Below are 17,867 nucleotides of genomic sequence, written 5' to 3'. Positions count from 1 at the left end.
TGAACCCGGGTCTCTGGCGCTGCGAGGCAGCAGTGCTAACCACTGTGCCACCGTGCCGCCCATAAAGTAAGTAGATTGTAAGTAGATTCAAGGTCAAGTAGACAGACTTTTAATCTAAGGAGTCAGGGATTTAGTGGAAAAGGCAGGAAAGTGGAGTTGAGGATTATCAAATCAGCCATGATGTCCTCTGGATCCCATTTTCCAAAATCAGGAACTTGACGTGGACAACTGTAAACATGAACTGGAACTCCAACACTTCTCTCGCACGGTTTGCTGAGCTTTCTACATTCTTGGGATCAATTTCACATGCTCACTCTCTCTTGATGAAAATTTCCATTGAATGCACCATGCTGTTTCCCAGAGACCAGTAAAGAAAAGCATCTTTATTGTAAAAATGACAATTGGACATAATGATTTCTCGTCAGTTTCTAGAGATAAGTAATCAGGATGAAACATGAGGTAGAACTAGCTGTGCCTGAATTCTGCTTTCTTTTTTAAACTGCTTCCATGTTCAAGTTTGGGATGTATGAGGTAAATCTGTTCCTGATTCTGCAGAAGTGCACCTTTTAAACAACAACTGAGACACTCATGGGTTCCTTTGAAAGGATGAGTCAGTGCTTCCCTTACATGCAATTAGGTTCAGTTATCAAACCCCTCCTTGGCTGAGTAGGTGCTGCTCACAGCTATGAAAATGCTGAGCAGCTAAACTGACTTTTTAATGGAGCACACTTAATTTAGGTAATCTATGTGCAGTTGGCATAATTATGTGCCAGAACTGCCGAACGGCTGTCTTTAAATGCTGAATACTCTTTGAAGGTTTTACGTATACTGCATGTGTTTTCTATCATAGAATGTCAATAAACTAAGAAATGTTTCCATTGACTCTGCATAAATATTTAGCCACTTTGAAGCATAACTTGGTATGAGAAGTGAATTCCACAACATCAAGGTGCACCCCAACTATTCCCATTGTGCATAACTCTGGATAAAAGCATTACATGCTAATATATAATCTGGATTTAAGCATAGAAATGTTTAAACGTTCAATTCACTATCATATTTACTCTAGAGATAGTGGCATGTAGTGAAAATCTAATATGTAGTGCAACATGTAATCATTCTTATAAAATGTGGGTCTCTGCTTGGGGACCATGCAGGACTCAATATTGAGTTCAATAATTTTAGAGTCCGAACACCACCTTCCACATCCTTTACCAACTCACACCTCAGGGCCTGTCAATGACATGGACTGCTTTCAGCACAGCCAACCCATTTTCACCGACTTATGGTCCCCATTATCAGCTTTTTTTTCCTTCTTGGCTTACTATCAACCATCCCTTTGTCTGACTAACTGTCATTTTCTCTGAGCTCCATGTCCACCCATCTGCGCACTACCTTTTCTCTCGCCCACCCATTCTTCAGCATATGTACTGTAGTGACTGGAACAAGATTAGTCAGGTGGATCTCATAGAATACAAGTTCATTGATTGGGGCTTTTAACCTGGTCCAATCAGGGGGCCTTGACTGACAGATATTAACTGGAGTGTCTTTTGATTTAGTCCCTACCCTCCCCTTCACTGTTTTGATCACACAGCACTGCCCTTTGATGTGAAGGGCAGTGTTTGTCACTGGCTACCCGGGTGTTTTCCTGTTTTCCTGGTGGTGGAAACGGAATAAAGATTCGTGCACTTTGTGTCTCTCACTGTGTCTCAGACCTGCACACACACACATGGGTGCTGGGGAAAAAAAAAGCACTACTGCACTTAGGTGGTAGTGTGGGGGTTAAAAAGAAAAAAGAAAAAAGAGAAAAGAAAAGAAAAAATAAACAAGGGATTTTGTCTTTAACTGTGTCTCATACTTGCACACACACGCACACATACACAGACAAAGACAACATGGGTGCTGGGGAAAAATAAGCACTACCGCACTTAGGCGGTAGTGTGGGGGTTAAATTTAAAAAAAAAATAACTGGAGTGTCTTCCTGGTGGTGGAAATTGAATAAAAATTCGTGCATTTTGTGTCTTTCACTGTGTCTCACACCTGCACACACACACACCATGGGTGCTGGGGAAAAAATAAGCACTACCGTGGTAGTGTGGGGGTTAATTTAAAAAAAAATAAACAGGAGTCCTGAAGGGCACTGCTTGAAAAGAAAAAAAGTTAACTGGAGTGTCTCAGTGTTAAGAATTCTGTGTGTGCAAATAAAGGGCAACTTGGTGACAGGATCCAAGCATCTATGGGGTTATTGCAGTGGTAACGAGAGAAAAAAATACACTCCTGAATAAATTCCCTCACAACCGGTATCTTTGAGTTGGGGTAAGCATACCTGGCATCATGCTGTTAATTGGGAAGAAGTAGAAAAAAAAGAAAAGAAAAAAAAGGAAAAAAAAAGGAGTGTCAAGAATTCACCACATGTAAAAAGAAAGAAAAAACAGAGTGTCACATGGGAAAAATAAGCACTACCATTATTAGGTGTGTGTGGGGTTAAAAAAAGGGGAAAAAAACACAAACAAAAGAAAAGGAAAAAAGAGAAACAGGAGTGTAAGAGGTTCTGTTCTGTCTGTGAGTTAACTCTGAGGGCGCTGGATCAATGTTAAGGACTCTCAATATGTAAATAAAGGGTGACTTGGTGACAGGGAAAAAAAAGATGTGCGTCAGGAGTTCTGTTCACTCTAGGAGCCAGCTCTTAGCTAGCTGGGTCACTGTCATGTACTTGGTAATGGGATACCGGCCTCTTTGGAGTTATTTCAAATGCCACCTTTTCCTATCTGCTAACAGTCTGGATCAAACTGTTGACTCTGCTTTCTCTCAACAGATGCTGCCCAACCTGCTGAGCTTTTCCAGCAATTTTTGTTTAAGTAATCTTTCCTTTTCAGCATTCAATAAAGCTTAACTCAGACCCAAATGGTTTGCTGTGATGGTACACACCCGAAGAAGGAAGCTATCATTTTATTGCAGTTGTCATGTCTTCAGGACACCCCAATTTGTTTTACAATGAATTACTTTATAAAATATGCTGTTAGGTTGACAAACCCAAAAGTGAAATTGTGTACAAACAGGGACTCACAAAATACCAGTTTGTCCAAGTTTTCTTTGAGTTGATTGAGGGACAAATATTAGCTAGAACACAAGGAGAACCCCACTGTTCTTCTTTGAATAGTTTTACAGCCTCCTAAGCATTAGAAATAACATTAATTTGACGTGTTGGCTGAATGACTGCACCTCCAACCAGGTAGCATGCTGTTGGCATTGATGGGTCAGCCTGCACTCTCTGCTGATATTCTGCTGTGCAGCTTTTCAGAATTAAGAGATATGTAGGTAACCCAGAGCATGGGTGAACAGTTAAAGCAAGTTTATTAAATTGGAGAGAAGATCAAGAAAAACATGCAAAATAAAAACGGGCCCAAGAATTTAGAGTTATAGAGCTGTACAGCACAGAAACAGACCCTTTAGTCCAACTCGTCCACGCCGACCAGATATCCCAACCTAATCTAGTTCTATTAGCCAGCACTTGACCCATATTCCTTTAAACCCTTCCTATTCATAAACCCATTCAGATGCCTTTTAAATGTTGTAATTGTACCAGCATCCACCACTTCCTCTGGCAGCTCATTCCATACATGCACTACCGTCTGTATGAAAAGGTTGTCCCTTAGGTCAGTTTTATGTCTTTCCCCTCTCACCCTAAAACTATGCCCTCTAGTTCTGGACTCCTCCATCCCAGGGAAGAGACTTTGTCTATTTATTCAATCCATGTCCCTCATGATTTTATAAACCTCCATAAGGTCACCCCTCAGCCTGCAATGCTCCAGGGAAAACAGTCCCAGCCTATTCAACCTCTCCCTAGAGCTCAAATCCTCCAACCCTGGCAACATCCTTGTAAATCTTGTCTGAACCTTTTCAAGTTTCTCAACATCTTTCCGATAGGAAGGAGACCAGAATTGCACGCAATATTCTAACAGTGGCCTAACCTTGGTGGAAGAAAAATCAAGTCAGCTTGTGACATATTGATGGGGATCCTTAACCCATTAAAGATAACATTATTACAGAGCTTCTTGTTGCTAAATGGTTGCTGCATTTCCTATGGTATGACAGTGCTCCACTTCAAAAGTACTTACAGAAAAGTACTTTTTGCAGTACTTGCTGCTTTGATAAGATTATCCAAGATACAATATTTATTGCAAGTTGTTTCTTAATTTGATTTTTAAATACTAGCAATGTCTAAATTTGTATTTCCATTTTAAAATTTAAAAAGAAAATATGAAAAACTCAGCTGAAAACTATAACCTGGGACTCAGTTAGGTGTTAGTTATAATATTATCATGCTTTACAAATCACTTGAGAGCTTTGAATTCAAAATCCTTGACTGCTTCAGTGCAGTGCTAAGGGAATTGAATTGTTGGAGGTACCATTTTTTAGGTAAAATTTTAAACAAAGCCTTGTTAAATGAAAAACTTTCAGATGGAGCAATATCATCTCATGGCACTATTTTAAGAGCAGGGATATTTATTAAATAATGGAAAATAGGAACAGGAACAGGTTACTTGCCCTATTGAGTCTGCTCCTGGCTCATCACCCTATTCAATACCCTGTTCTCACTTTCACCACATACCCTTTGATCGCCTTAGCCCAAAGAACTATAACTCCTTTTTGTAAGGAATATTTATGCCTTAATCATTATTTCAGAAACAGGTTATTTGGTCAATATTACAGAGCTTCTTGTTGCTAAATGGTTGCCGCATTTCCTATGGCATGACAGTGCTCCACTTCAAAGGTACTTACAGAAAAGTACTTTTTGCAGTACTTGCTGCTTTGATAAGATTATCAATATTTATTGCAAGTTTCTTTTAAGAATAGTCTGAAGATTAATCACAAAGGACTATTTTATACATAAATTTGTGAGATGGTTTTCATCAGTTACATTTATTGATAAATGGATATTATGAGATGTTGGGTGGTGAGTGAGAAACCAGATCATTCATATTGAGTTGCTTATTGTACAGGGTTACATTCTTACTGTAGAGCTGAACCATAGGACAAGGTTCATGAATGCACATGAAGAGGCAGGAGCAGAATTTCCAATTCTGTTGCACCTGAGTAATCACTTCCTGACTGAACTGGTTCCACAGAGAATAGTCAAGCAAAATGGTGCTGATGGAGCCTTACCAAGCCAGTGAAACAGCTAATAATCAAAAGCCATAAGCAGCAATGTGAATTGTGGGAAAAAACTGACAGATAAAAATATGAAGAAAGTTCTATTTTTAATGTTTTAAGTTGAATTATGCAAAAGATTTGACTGTAATTATGCGTCTTTCAAAATGGTACCCTGCATCTGGTACCCGGCATTTTATTGGAGGGTAAAATAAGACCAAGTGAAAACATTAATTTCCGTTTTGATATTACTATAGGAATGTATTGTTTTTGTGAACACTAAGACTGGAGTGAGTCATGAGTGTGTGAACGCTACACTGTTTGTTTTCTCAGTGGTCTGAAAAACTCCTCTGCTCATTTGAGTTGAGGATTTGCTCTTGTTTTCTGCACTATCTCTTCCTTTTAATGTGGGATGACTTGCTGTTGACCTATGGAGGGAACCCAGTGACCTTAGAGGACTTGAAGTTGAAATTCCGCCTCTGCACCACAATGACAACCCAATGAAACACTGCACTGATTGTTTTAAGCAGTGTTACACGTTACATAACCTGTTTATCACAGTGACATCCTCGGACTACTAAAGTAACAGAAGAGCTAGATTTTTATTGGATATGGGTCAACAGAAATTTGAACTCACTCAGGCTGAGATTCAGGTGGCATGCAATTAAAAGGAAAAAAAAAGTTGCATTTGTATAATACCTTTTACAACCTCAGAATATCCCAAGGAGCTTAACAGCTAATAAAGTACTTTTAAAATGGAGTTGCTGTTTTAACATAGGAAGCCGAAAAGCTAATTTGCATGAAATATCCTGCAAAAACAACATGGACAATAACCAAAATATTTTGTTTTCATGTTATTAATAGAGGGTTAATTATTGGGCAAGGCATGGGGATGAACTCACCTGCTTTTCTTAAGAATCATGCCATCATGGAATCTTTTGCATCCACTTGAGGACAGATGGGGTCTCAGATCAAAATCTCACCTGGAAGATGACACCTCTAACAATGCAACACACCCTCAGGAATTGTTAGCCTAGATCGTGTGTTCCAATCATCAGTGCAGGATTTAAACCCACAACCAAGGGCAGCACGGTGACTCGGTGGTCAACACTGCTGCCTCACAGCGCCAAAGACCTGGGTTTGATTCCACCCTTGGGCAACTCTCTGTGTGGAGTTTGCACATTCTCTCAATGTCTGCATAGGTTTCCTTCAGGGGCTCCAGTTTCCTCTGATAGTCCAAGGATGTGCAGGATAGGTGGATAGATCATGCTAAATTGCCCATAGTATCCAGGAGTATGCAGGCTAGGCATGAGGGTTACAGGGTTGGGGTGGGACTGGGTGGGACTGGGTGGGATTCTCTTTGGAGGATCAGTGTGCACTCAGTGGACCAAAGGGCCTGTTTGCACACTGTAGGGTTTAAATTCTATTCAATTCTACCACTGATTGAGACCTGGGATTACCTTCAGACAATGGGAGGTGATGGCCTAGCGGTCTTATCCCTAGATTATTTCAGAGACACCGGTAATTTTGGGGGGACCTGCTTTCAAACCCCGTCCTGGGTAGGTGGTGGAATTTGAATTCCAAAATAAAAATCTGGAATTAAGAGTCTAATGATGACCATCAATCCATTGTCAATTGATAGGCAACCCCAACTAATACCGTTTAAGGAAGGAAACTGCCATACTTACCTGGTCTGGCCCACATGGACTACAGGTTAACTTTTAAGTGCTCAAATAAAAACAATAAATGTCGGCTTAGTGATGCCCTCATCCTGTGAATCAGTACAAAAAAGCATGGCTGACACTATGGTGTGGGAAGATGTTCCTGCTCCAAACCCACACTCTGCTATTTTAACTGGTTCTTCTTCTCAGCTGACTGACACATGCTGACAGATTTATGAAATCCATTGCATGCTAATGCTTTGATGGAGAACAGAAAAATTAGTACAATTATTCAAAGGATAAGCTCCTTATAATTTACTTTATCTGTGTTGCAGTTTAACTTTGTTATAATTATATTGCAGCAGCATATGAATAGTTACAAAGAAGCGATAAGAGAAATGTACAAAAGCAGGGCGTTAGTGTAGATTCCCAAGATTCAATAAATTCTTGTTTACATAGCTTGGGACTATGGCTTGTTTGAGTAGCTAATCAAATCACCAAAATTCATTTGTAAGTTCTGCCTTTCCAACGTCTGTAGAAATACTGTAGCAGGTACACTTAATAAATCGGTGAGACCAAAAATCTTTCTGATTTCAGTGCCAAATTTTAAATAAACATTCCTCATTTAACAGACTCAGGAGTTGTTACTAACCCTATTTCACGCAATCTTGCAACCGAAATGGGAAGGAGATATTCAACCTTGTGAGATCAACAATTTGGGCCATTCTGACTGGTACAGGGATTTTTATTTTAGTAATTTTGGTTAAAAGTGGCATTTTGCTATAATTAACCAAAGGAGAAGCTTTCCATTTAGCTGCGAGTTATCAATGTTTAAAATTATAAGAAAAGAATGGCCCTTAAATTTGAGGTTATGTTATGAATTACTAATTTGTTTTTACAAACAGCTTGAATAATATCAGACGCAAAAGAAAGCACCTTGCTTAGATAAAGGCATAATTTGTAATGATGTCCAAATAACACCCCCTTGAACTATCAGTATACAGTGTCGTTTTCACAATGTATTGCAATATACAATGGAAAGAGAGATTTGATGTGATAGGAAGCTAATTTATAACTTGAGACCAGATAGTGTGATTTTCTTGAGGTGCCAGTGAGTAAAAGTGAATGTTGCAAGGTGAAAGAGACAACTTTAGCAGACTTTTATCGCATCATGAATGTGGTTGCATCAAAATGATAAATTACACATCTCTTTAACTACTTGCTATAGAAGGCAAATGAAGAGTAAATTGGTTGTTCAGTGATAGCGCTCTTGCTTTTCAGTGTTGAAGTCCTGCTCCAGAGAATTTAACACAACATCTAAAATTCGTAGTGTGTGGAAACAGGCCATTCGGCCCATTGAGTCCACACTGAACTGAACAGTATCTCACCCAATCCCCGTAACCCTCCATTTCCTGTGGCTAATCTATCCAACCTACACATCTTTGGACTGTGGGAAGAAACTGAAACATCCAGAGAAAACCCATGCAGACTTGAGGAGAACATGCAAACTCCACACAGACAGTCGCCCAAGGCTGGGATTGAACCTGGGACCCTGGCACTGAGGCAGCAGTGCTAACCACTGTGCTGGCACTAACCTGACTTCATTTCAACACAGTATTGAGGTAATGCTGAACTGTCAGAGGTGTTTTGGACAAGATATTATATGGAGGTCAATTCTGTCCTCCCAGTAAATTGCTGCTTGTGGGAAATAGCTGTTCATAAATTGGTTGCTGGACCTTTTACATTTCAAAAGTCCTTTATTGGCTATGAAGTTTTGGGATTTCCTGAGGCAAAATGTAAAAGCAAGTTCTTTCCCATATCCAGTTTTCATATATTAACAATGGGACATTACTCCTCGTGGTTTATTACTTATATAAACACAATTTGTTATTGCAAAGTGCTAGGCTCATTAGTTTAAAGCTGTATCAGAAGCTACATCTCCAGTTAAAACTGCAACAAACATCCTCCAACTTGGTGGCTTCTGCAATCTTTTTGCAAACAAAGAAAAAATCTTTGAAAGAAATTAAACTGGAAGTTTGTTGTTTTCAGGTACTGACTTTAAACAAACTGCAACAGTGATCTTCTGACAAACACCAAGACCTTCCCTTATAAACAATCACTAATGTGCTCCCTCTGGCAAGATAACTTGGCAGGGAACAGTAAATATCTGGGTTATAAATATCTAACATGCAACCAAAATAGGAACTGCTAGTCAAAAATGGATCCAAGTTCTATCTTGTTCATCTTCCTCCAGCTTGGTAGTCACAAGACAAACAACAATGCAGTCGTTCAGTGGAATCTTTTGTTGTGATGTACAATTTTGACATTGGGCATGGTAGAGAATGTTGGTTCCTCAGTGTCAAACAATTTCTCCTTGAATGATTACACAGTTGAAAATTGTGGTGCTGGAAAAGCACAGCACATCAGGCAGCATGCGAAGAGCAGGAGAATGGATGTTTCGGGTATAAGTCCTTCATCAGGACTGTATGGGTATGGGGTGGAAACGGGGTGGGGTGGGGGGGGGGGGAATGGGGGTCTGAGAGGTAAATAGAAGGGGGCTTGGGGCTGTTGGAAAGGTAGCTAGGAAGGTGATGGGTAGAGGGACGCAGATGGTGATAATATCACTCAGGCTCTTGACTGGGAAACCTGCAATTGAACATTCAGACTCAGCATACCTCCCTTCCCCAGAGAAATTTACACCCCTCAGGCAATTCCTTTACCTTGACTCATGCAACACAATTGACTTATCATAATGATGGATGTGTTTTAACCATACTGCAACAGATCCAGAAATAAAACAAGGAAAATGTAGTAGTGAATACTTTTGGAACTACAGGTCTGAAGTCATCCGTTTTTCCCAAGCATGAAACATTTATATGCCATGACCCCTCTAAGTCATATTTTCTGAAATAAATATGTCCATTATGATGAATCTGAAATAACTGCACAGAGGCAAGTATGCCATTGTTTTGAAGTTGAAGGTGTGTACAGTACCTTTAAGAGAAAGTGAATGCTGTTTTGCACTGACAGCTTACAAGCACCTGTGTATATGACTAGCTGGCAGTCTTAGAGTGTACAGGAAAATTGAAAATATGTAACATTTGGCTGTGAAATAGATACCCGAGTTGGTTGCTACTTTGACAACAACTTAAATTCAAGCAGTTTAAATTATGCCCCAGGATACTAAAACCCAATCGAGTTTGAATTTATTATTTTTGCCAACTTTGAACCAATGAGACGATCTGATGTTGGGTACAAAGCAGCATGCACCACTGTGTTGTCACACCCATCACCCAGTCACCCTTTATTTACATGTGCACAGTACAAGGGGTCTGACCAGCCAACTCAAAGCCAGTCCCTAGACTGAGGAGATTCTCTGAATCTCTTGTTTATCTGTCAGTCAGTGCTCCCTGATTGACCCAGGTTAACAACTCCAAACAAGGATCTCAAGTCAATGAGATCCATCTGACCCTTGTTCTAATCACTACAGAATCAATATCTCTTTTTCCCTAGGATGTCAATAATAGATTCTTTAAGTTTATGTTAATTGAAATCCCAAGACTCTACCCCCAGAATGAAGAGTGTGGCTCATATTGCGATTAGTCAAGGGATTTGGGGATCCTGAGATATAGCTAATGCACCATCATCTTGAAACATTGTAGTTCTTGTCATGATAAAACTCTCTTGGGGACTTCAGTTAGAATCTTTTTGCACTTGTAGGTGTTTATGAACAAGTAAAATCTGCTTCATTGGTGCCCCTTAATAATGAGCTACAAGGTCATGGATTCAAGGACTAGAACATACAATTTGGACTAAAATGTCAACACAGTACTGAGGAAGCCATGTACTGTTATAGATGATTGGTTATTATTATTGAAGGTGAGGAGGGATTTTTGTTTGTTGGAATTTCACCAAAATGTATCCTTTGATAGATTATGTGATCTTTTATTTCAGTGCTGTTTGTGGGATCTCACTGTATACACATTTTCTGTTGTTTTGTATATTGCAAGAGTGCCTAAGCTTCCAGAGTAATTCATTAGCTGTAAAACACTTTGTACATCTTTAGCTCAGTAAAAATGGGATTGCTTTTGGCCATTCGTGGACTTTTTCCACTGCTGGTGCAGGGAGGTAGGGAAATGCAGTAAAATGAGGTCAGGTAGCAGAGTCTGCCAATGATCACTGTTGAGTTAGTCAGTTCATGGGAAGTGGGTAGTGGTCGATAGAAGAAGTGGTCAGCATGCAGCTGATTTCCTTTGGTTATCAATGAGGAAGAGGTAGCATCTCGAGTTATGCAGAGAGTATCTATTTTAAAGCTCTGAGCTCTTAAACATCTATTTTTCAAATGCATTTTACCAGTGGCCAAATAAATTCCTGTTTGGTCCAATAGATCAACTGACAAAGTGATACTTTTTCAAAAGAAAATTACTCAGAAGAAAATATTTGAAATGGAAAAAGTGAGTAACTTGGAGACATACCAAAAACAATAAACTCAGGATCTTGAATCAGGCCAGATGTTATGACAGCATAACACTAATGTCTAGCATTGGCATTTGGGAAGTGAGATGCGTGTCTCATCAATCTTCATTTCTTTATGCCATTTTGGAGGGAAGGATGGGGATGGGGATGTAAATTACACATCCAGCTTGATTCTACCACAGACTGGGAAGGTTAGATTACAAATTAGGCTTTAAAACTTACATAACTTTATAAAGTTTCAAAGGTGTTTAAGGATTCTTCAAACCAGATGTTGATTTACACTGAAGTTATACGTTAATGTAGCTTATTGATGTTACCATTTCCACTGCACCCTGGCCGTGGCATGAGCTTAGCCTTGGGTTATACTCTCACAATTTCATTGAATCACTGTTTATACTCATACAATCCCTACAGTGTGGAAACAGACCCTTCGGCCCAACAAATTCACATCGACCCTCCGAAGAGTTAAAGCTGAGGTGGAATTGAAATGGGTGAGAGGTGGGGTGCAGAGAAAGTGGGGTTGATAGTAGGTAACAGGAATGACTCATTATCATTTTCATTTTACTGACTTAACTAGGTCAGGAAAAGTATGATAAGACTCACCTTCATTGTATCATGTTCTTCCCTTCAGTCTGTTTCCCCAAACATATTTCATTCACGTCACAACTCTCGTTCACTTCAATTTCAGCTGAGTCTTTCAGGCATTCACCACTGCCACTCATTCTAATTCTTATATAATGAAATAATACTTTAGTCAGCTCCTCACATTCTCAACACATTCCAGTTAATTCTGCTATAATGTGGTAGTTCTGTTCTCATGCAATCCCGTGTTATAAGAAAATTGAATAATAACAGCACCATTTAAACTAATGGGGCTGGAATTGCATTATAACCAATACATGTTTTAAATGTTCACTTTTTAGAAACAGTGTCCCCAATTAGTCAATCGCGATATAGCTAATTCGCATTAATGAAATGTGCGTTATAGCAGAACGACCTGTATTAATCAACACTTTCAACACATTCCTCAAAGGCATACAAAGGAGAGTTCAGTGGTTAACTCTGCTGCCTCACAGTGCCAGGGATACTGGTTCAATTCTAGCTTTGGGTGACTGCTTGGGTGGAGGTTCATGTTCTTCCTGCATTTGCGTGAGTTTCCTTGGGGTGTTCCAGTTTCTTCCTAAAGTCCAAAGATGTGCAGGTTAGGTGGATTAGCCATACACAGATGGGGTCAGGGGCTAGGTCTGGGTGGATGCTCTTTGTAAGGTTGGTACAGACTCGATGGGCCAAATGGCCTCTTTCTGCACTACAGGGATTCTATGAAACCATAATACCACCCATTATGATACTCTCTGTATGAACATTACCAAATAGTACAAGTGAATCCTTTGCAACTAATTCTTAAACAAAAGCTTCACCAGAGGGAACTGAGAAAGCAGCTAGAAACACTGACACCAGATGGCTTCTGGACTATGGACACTCCCAAAAAGGTGACATTCAATCAAACTTTGGGTTTGCATCTGAGATTTTCAAATAAACCTGGAAACTGGTGGGAGACCAATTAATACCAAATTGGGCTCACAACTGCATAATAGGAGATTGACTTAAGTGTTAATGTTGGACCCACCTCATCATCCAGTCTGACAGAAATGGAGATCAGCATTTGCAATGGAAGGTTAGTGTTGTATTTTGGACATTTGGTGACTAATGCCCCACCCTGCACCTTGCCATCACTTTCCAATCCACTTTGGCAGATCTAATTTCCAGTCTCAGGCCAGCACTCAACTTGTGGCACCTGATAGCAAGGCCAAGGTTAATTATAATTTGGTGGGTAGAAGCATCTGCCCTGTTATGTATAGCAGATGTCTGCTTTTTGTATCATCTCAGACAACACTTAATGTTCACTGGACAGGACAACATCAATACAAAACTCAGCCGTCAAGAAAGCACTCTGCTGGAAATCTGAAAGTGCCAGATGTTTCTCTCATCAACTTTGTTTCATCAGTATTTTTTCCATTACTTGACAAAGATGATCATCCAACAATTATTCCATGGTTATCTCCTCCCTTTCTTCCTACTTTGTATTTCTCCCTGCTTTCCACCTTTTTAAGATCCTCCTAATTTCTTGTGGTTAAATTTAACTCTATCTGCAAAGAACCTTCAGTAATAAATAATAATTAATTCTGACTTTAAACTTGGTTAAAAAAAAGCTTGACTGCTGGTCTGTTTGAAATTGAATGGTTAGAAATTAAAAGGGGGGTTGGCAGGATGACTCAGTGCTTAACACAGCTACCTCATAGCGCCAGGGACCCAAGTTCGACCCCAGCCTCAGGTGACTGTAAGAAGTTTGCACGTTCACCCCGTATCTGCATGGGTTTCCTCTGGGTGCTCTGGTTTCTCTCACAGTCCAAAGATGTGCAGGTCAGGTGGATTAGCCATATGAAATCCAGGGATAGGGTAGGTGGGTGGGATGCCCTTCAGGAGGGTCAAGACATCCAGCACTTCTTCCTCTGTAATATGGACATTTTTCAAGATGTCACCATTTATTTCCGTACATTCTATATCTTCCATATCCTTTTCCATAGTAAATACTGATGCAAAATACTCGTTTAGTATCTCCCATACCTTCTGCGGCTCCACACAAAGGCCGCCTTGCTGATCTTTGAGGGGCCCTACTCTCTCCCTAGTTACCCTTTTGTCCTGAATGTATTTGTAAAAACCCTTTGGATTCTCCTTAATTCAAGGAGAATAGCCAAAGCTATCTCATGTCCCCTTTTTGCCCTCCTGATTTCCCACTTAAGTATATTCCTACTGCCTTTATACTCTTCAAAGGATTCACTCGATCTGTCTGTACCTTACATGTGCTTCCTTTTTTTCCTTAACCAAACCCTCAATTTCTTTAGTCATCCAGCATTCCCTAAATCTACCAGCCTTTCCTTTCACCCTAATAGGAATATACTTTCTCTGGTCTCTTGTTATCTCATTTCTGAAGACTTCCCATTTTCTAGCTGTCCCTTTACATGCAAACATCTGCCCCTAATCAGCTTTTGAAAGTTCTTGCCTAATACTGTCTCTGCTTTGTCCCTGCCGGCCCTGACTGTTTGACTTGCTTCCTTTCTCAACGGTACCAGTCTCAGATTGATCTCTTTCCTCACTATCTCCCTGGGTCCCACCTCCCTCCCTCCTCCCACCCCCCAACGTTTCTAGTTTAAATTCTCCCGAGCAGCTCTAGCAAATCTCCCTGCTAGTATATTAGTCCCCTTCCAATTTAGGTGCAATCTGTCCTTCTTGTACAGGTCACTTCTACTCCAAAAGAGATTCCAATGATCCAAAAGTGTGAATCCTTCTCCCATACACCAGCTCCTCAGCCATGCATTCATCTTCTCTATCCTCCTATTCCTGCCCTCACTAGCTCGTGGCACCAGGAGTAATCCAGATATTACTACCCTTGAGGACCTCCTGTTTAAGTTCCTGCCTAACTCTCCATATTCTCCCTTCAGAATCTCAACCTTTTCCCTTCCTATGTCTTTGGTTCCAATGTGTACAATGATCTCCTGCTGGGGTCTCTCCTCCTTGAGAACATTCTCTCCCCCTTGAGACATCCTTGATCCTGGCACCAGGGAGGCAACACATTCTGATTTTTCTGATTCTGATTCTGATTTTTCACTGCTGGCCACAGAAACACTTGTCTGTGCCTCGGAATAGAGAGTGCCCTTATACAATCAATCTGTTGCATTAGAGCCTGTCTCAATACCAGAAACTTGACTGTTTGTGCTACATTCTCCTGAGAATCCATCACCCCTCACATTTTCTGAAACAGCATACTTGTTTGAAATGGGGATAGCCAGAGAAGACTCCTGCACTGCCTGCCTACCTCTCTTACCTTTCCTGGAGTTAACCCATCTATGTGACTGTATCTGCGACTTTTCTCCCTCCCTATTACTGCCATCCATCACATGCCTTTGCTCTTGTAAATTCCTCATTGCCTCTAACTGTGTCTCCAATTGATCCATTTGCTCTGATAGGATTCGTAACCAATGGCATTTATTGCAGATATCATCCTCAGTAAATATAAATTTTCCCTAAACTCCCACATTGTACAAGAAGAGTATATCACTCTAATAAGGACTATTTTTGCTTCTTCCAATCTGCAGACCCAGAAAATAGCACTGTCTTATTCCTCTAAAAAGATACTATTCCAGGCCAACTTAATACTTATGGCTTATATTTTTAAGTTTAATCAAGAGACATATCTCAATGAAACGCAATCAAGAAAGAACCCTCTCTATTCACCACTACAGACTTGCAGCAAGGCCCCAAGGCCACACTTAAAACTATTCACTTTTCTGTCTCTGCTCTGTGACCTCTCCCAAACAGGTTCCTCCAAGATCAGTTGTGAATTTCACGGTTTGCTAATTTTCCCAGATGCACTCCGATGTCCAGTGATATATGAATTCAACAGCAAAGGAGGTAACTGTGCAGGCTCACTGCTGTGTCAGTTAGCAGTGTGGGTTTCTTTCTCTCTTTCTCTCTCCTGCACAGACCATGTGCTGCCTTTGTCTGTTCCTCTCCCTTTTCAAAGTGCCATTGTTTTAATTTTTTTTTTTGCAAACATAAATTCAGTTAAATAGAATCCAGAAAAGGAAATATAAAAATTGGTCAGTGACCATGAAGCTGGCAGCTTGTTGGGTCCAAGAGATGTCCATGGTTGTACAATTCAGTAAATTAAAATCTTTTCAAGTTGACCTTACAATCATGGACCTCTTACTCTGTTGTACTTGAGAGATTAATCAAAGCCTTGCCTGGTACAGCAATATTTGGAAATCCTTGTTAACTGTGCAAGGATTACTGAATCAGGCAGGAAAGATATTCGACAGCTGATCTTCCTTGACAAAATCTGCACTCAAAGTATTTTGATGAAAATACTGAGTGTCATGAACAATGAGAAATGTTTGTCTCAGTACAACTGTTGGATGTGTTCAGGGAATAGTCTACAATCCCTTAGTTGCAGGGCAAAAAAATCCACTCCTGAGCTTATCCCACCTTTGTACAAAAGAATGATTAACAGGAGCTGATGTAACAGAGCTGACTGATGATTAGAATTAACTGAAATATATTAAAATTATTGCAATGTAGAAGATGATTTCTTTGATTAATCAAAAAAAACTTTATTATTATTTGCACATATGTAATTCTTTAACGAATAAGCAATGTACCCAAAATGAATTTCCATTTCGAGTCCTCTGAAGGGACAATAAAGTGAAAGTGAAAACTCAACTAGTTGACAAATGCTCTTTAGAGAATTAAACCTGCCTTCTTTACTTAGTGCCCCATGTACGAACCCAGTCCCACCCCTGATATTGTTGACTCTGAATTGGCCTCAGAAATAGCAAATTGACACTGAGGAAAACTGCAGCATTTTAAGTACCCATTTCACTGAAATGAGGGACAGCAATAAATGCTGGCTTTATTAATGCCCACAACCTGAGGATGCGTAATATTGCCTGATAAACATGTAATGTTATCATTATGATTGTTCAGTATAAATACTTTTGTGCACACCCACACTGTCCAGTTATTATCCTGCAGGTGTCGACTTTCGTGCCATTGGATGAAAAACATGCAAGAGCCATAAACTGTTTAACTCATCCCATAAACTTCACAACACAACTGTAAAACTAAAATAGAAGACCCAATTTTAAAGGTCGATAATCTCACACTAGAATGACAAATAAACCAGTCCAGCTACATTATCACAGCCTACGTCATCGGTACCCTTTAAAATGCAAACACCCATGAAATGTATCCATTGGACTTAATGCTGCAAGCAAATGTAAACTTCCCACTCTATTCACACACACACTCACACACACTCACACACCTGGAAGCTCCTAATCACAAACGGTCACATTAGGTGCTGGGTGTCAGTCGTTTTAGTTCTGGACGAAGCAGACAGAGCATTTCAGCAGCTGTGCCCATAACCGAGCATCCTGTTCACTCTAATAGGAGATGGGGCTGGAATAGGTTCCCTAAAAATAGCCTGCCTCAAAACTCCTGACTGTCTTACCACGTCCAGAGGGGTTAGCCACATGCAGTCAGAATGAAGAATAATAAACTTTGGAGCCTGGAATGTAAGAACCCTAATAGATCTAGCTAACAGTGACCAACCTAAGAAAGAACTGTGATCATACCCAGAGAACTGAAAGGATACCAGACTGACCTATAACTGGTTACAGTTGTGAACACTTATGCCCAAACACTTGACTTGGAGGAGGACGTAAATGAGATTTTCTAAGCCAACCTTGATACACTGTTGACAAACATCCAAAGGAGGACAAGATAATTTTTCTTGGAGACTTCAATGCCAGGATTGGTCGAGAACACCAATGGCACCATAGGAAGGGAAGGTATTGGCAACATCAAATCCAATGGGATCAACTCAGTGAAAGTCAAGAGGGATTATCAGGAGCAACTGCTGTGGTAGGGAAGTGGTGGAAGTAATTTCTGGGGATTGGAGGCAGGACGCTGAATGCAGACAGGACAATAATTGTGAAGGAGTATCTCAACATATTGGGGAGG

General features: G+C 40.2%; 1 protein-coding gene across 6 annotated transcripts in view; it reads right to left on the bottom strand.

Moving 5' to 3' along the window:
* The window catches only part of LOC122564441 (aryl hydrocarbon receptor repressor-like), a 188,875-nt gene that overhangs the window by 119,801 nt on the left and 51,207 nt on the right, over nucleotides 1-17,867 (bottom strand). The window contains exon 1 of one of the 6 annotated variants that reach the window (XM_043719303.1): nucleotides 11,892-12,044. The exons of the other annotated variants lie outside the window; for them this stretch is intronic. The gene's annotated coding sequence lies outside the window, so the exon portion shown is untranslated. Of the gene's footprint in view, nucleotides 1-11,891; nucleotides 12,045-17,867 lie in introns of those variants that run through there. 6 annotated transcript variants of the gene reach the window in all.

The sequence above is a fragment of the Chiloscyllium plagiosum genome, chromosome 29 (assembly GCF_004010195.1).
Source record: "Chiloscyllium plagiosum isolate BGI_BamShark_2017 chromosome 29, ASM401019v2, whole genome shotgun sequence".
NCBI lineage: Eukaryota > Metazoa > Chordata > Chondrichthyes > Orectolobiformes > Hemiscylliidae > Chiloscyllium > Chiloscyllium plagiosum.
This window is presented reverse-complemented; position numbering and strand designations above follow the sequence as displayed.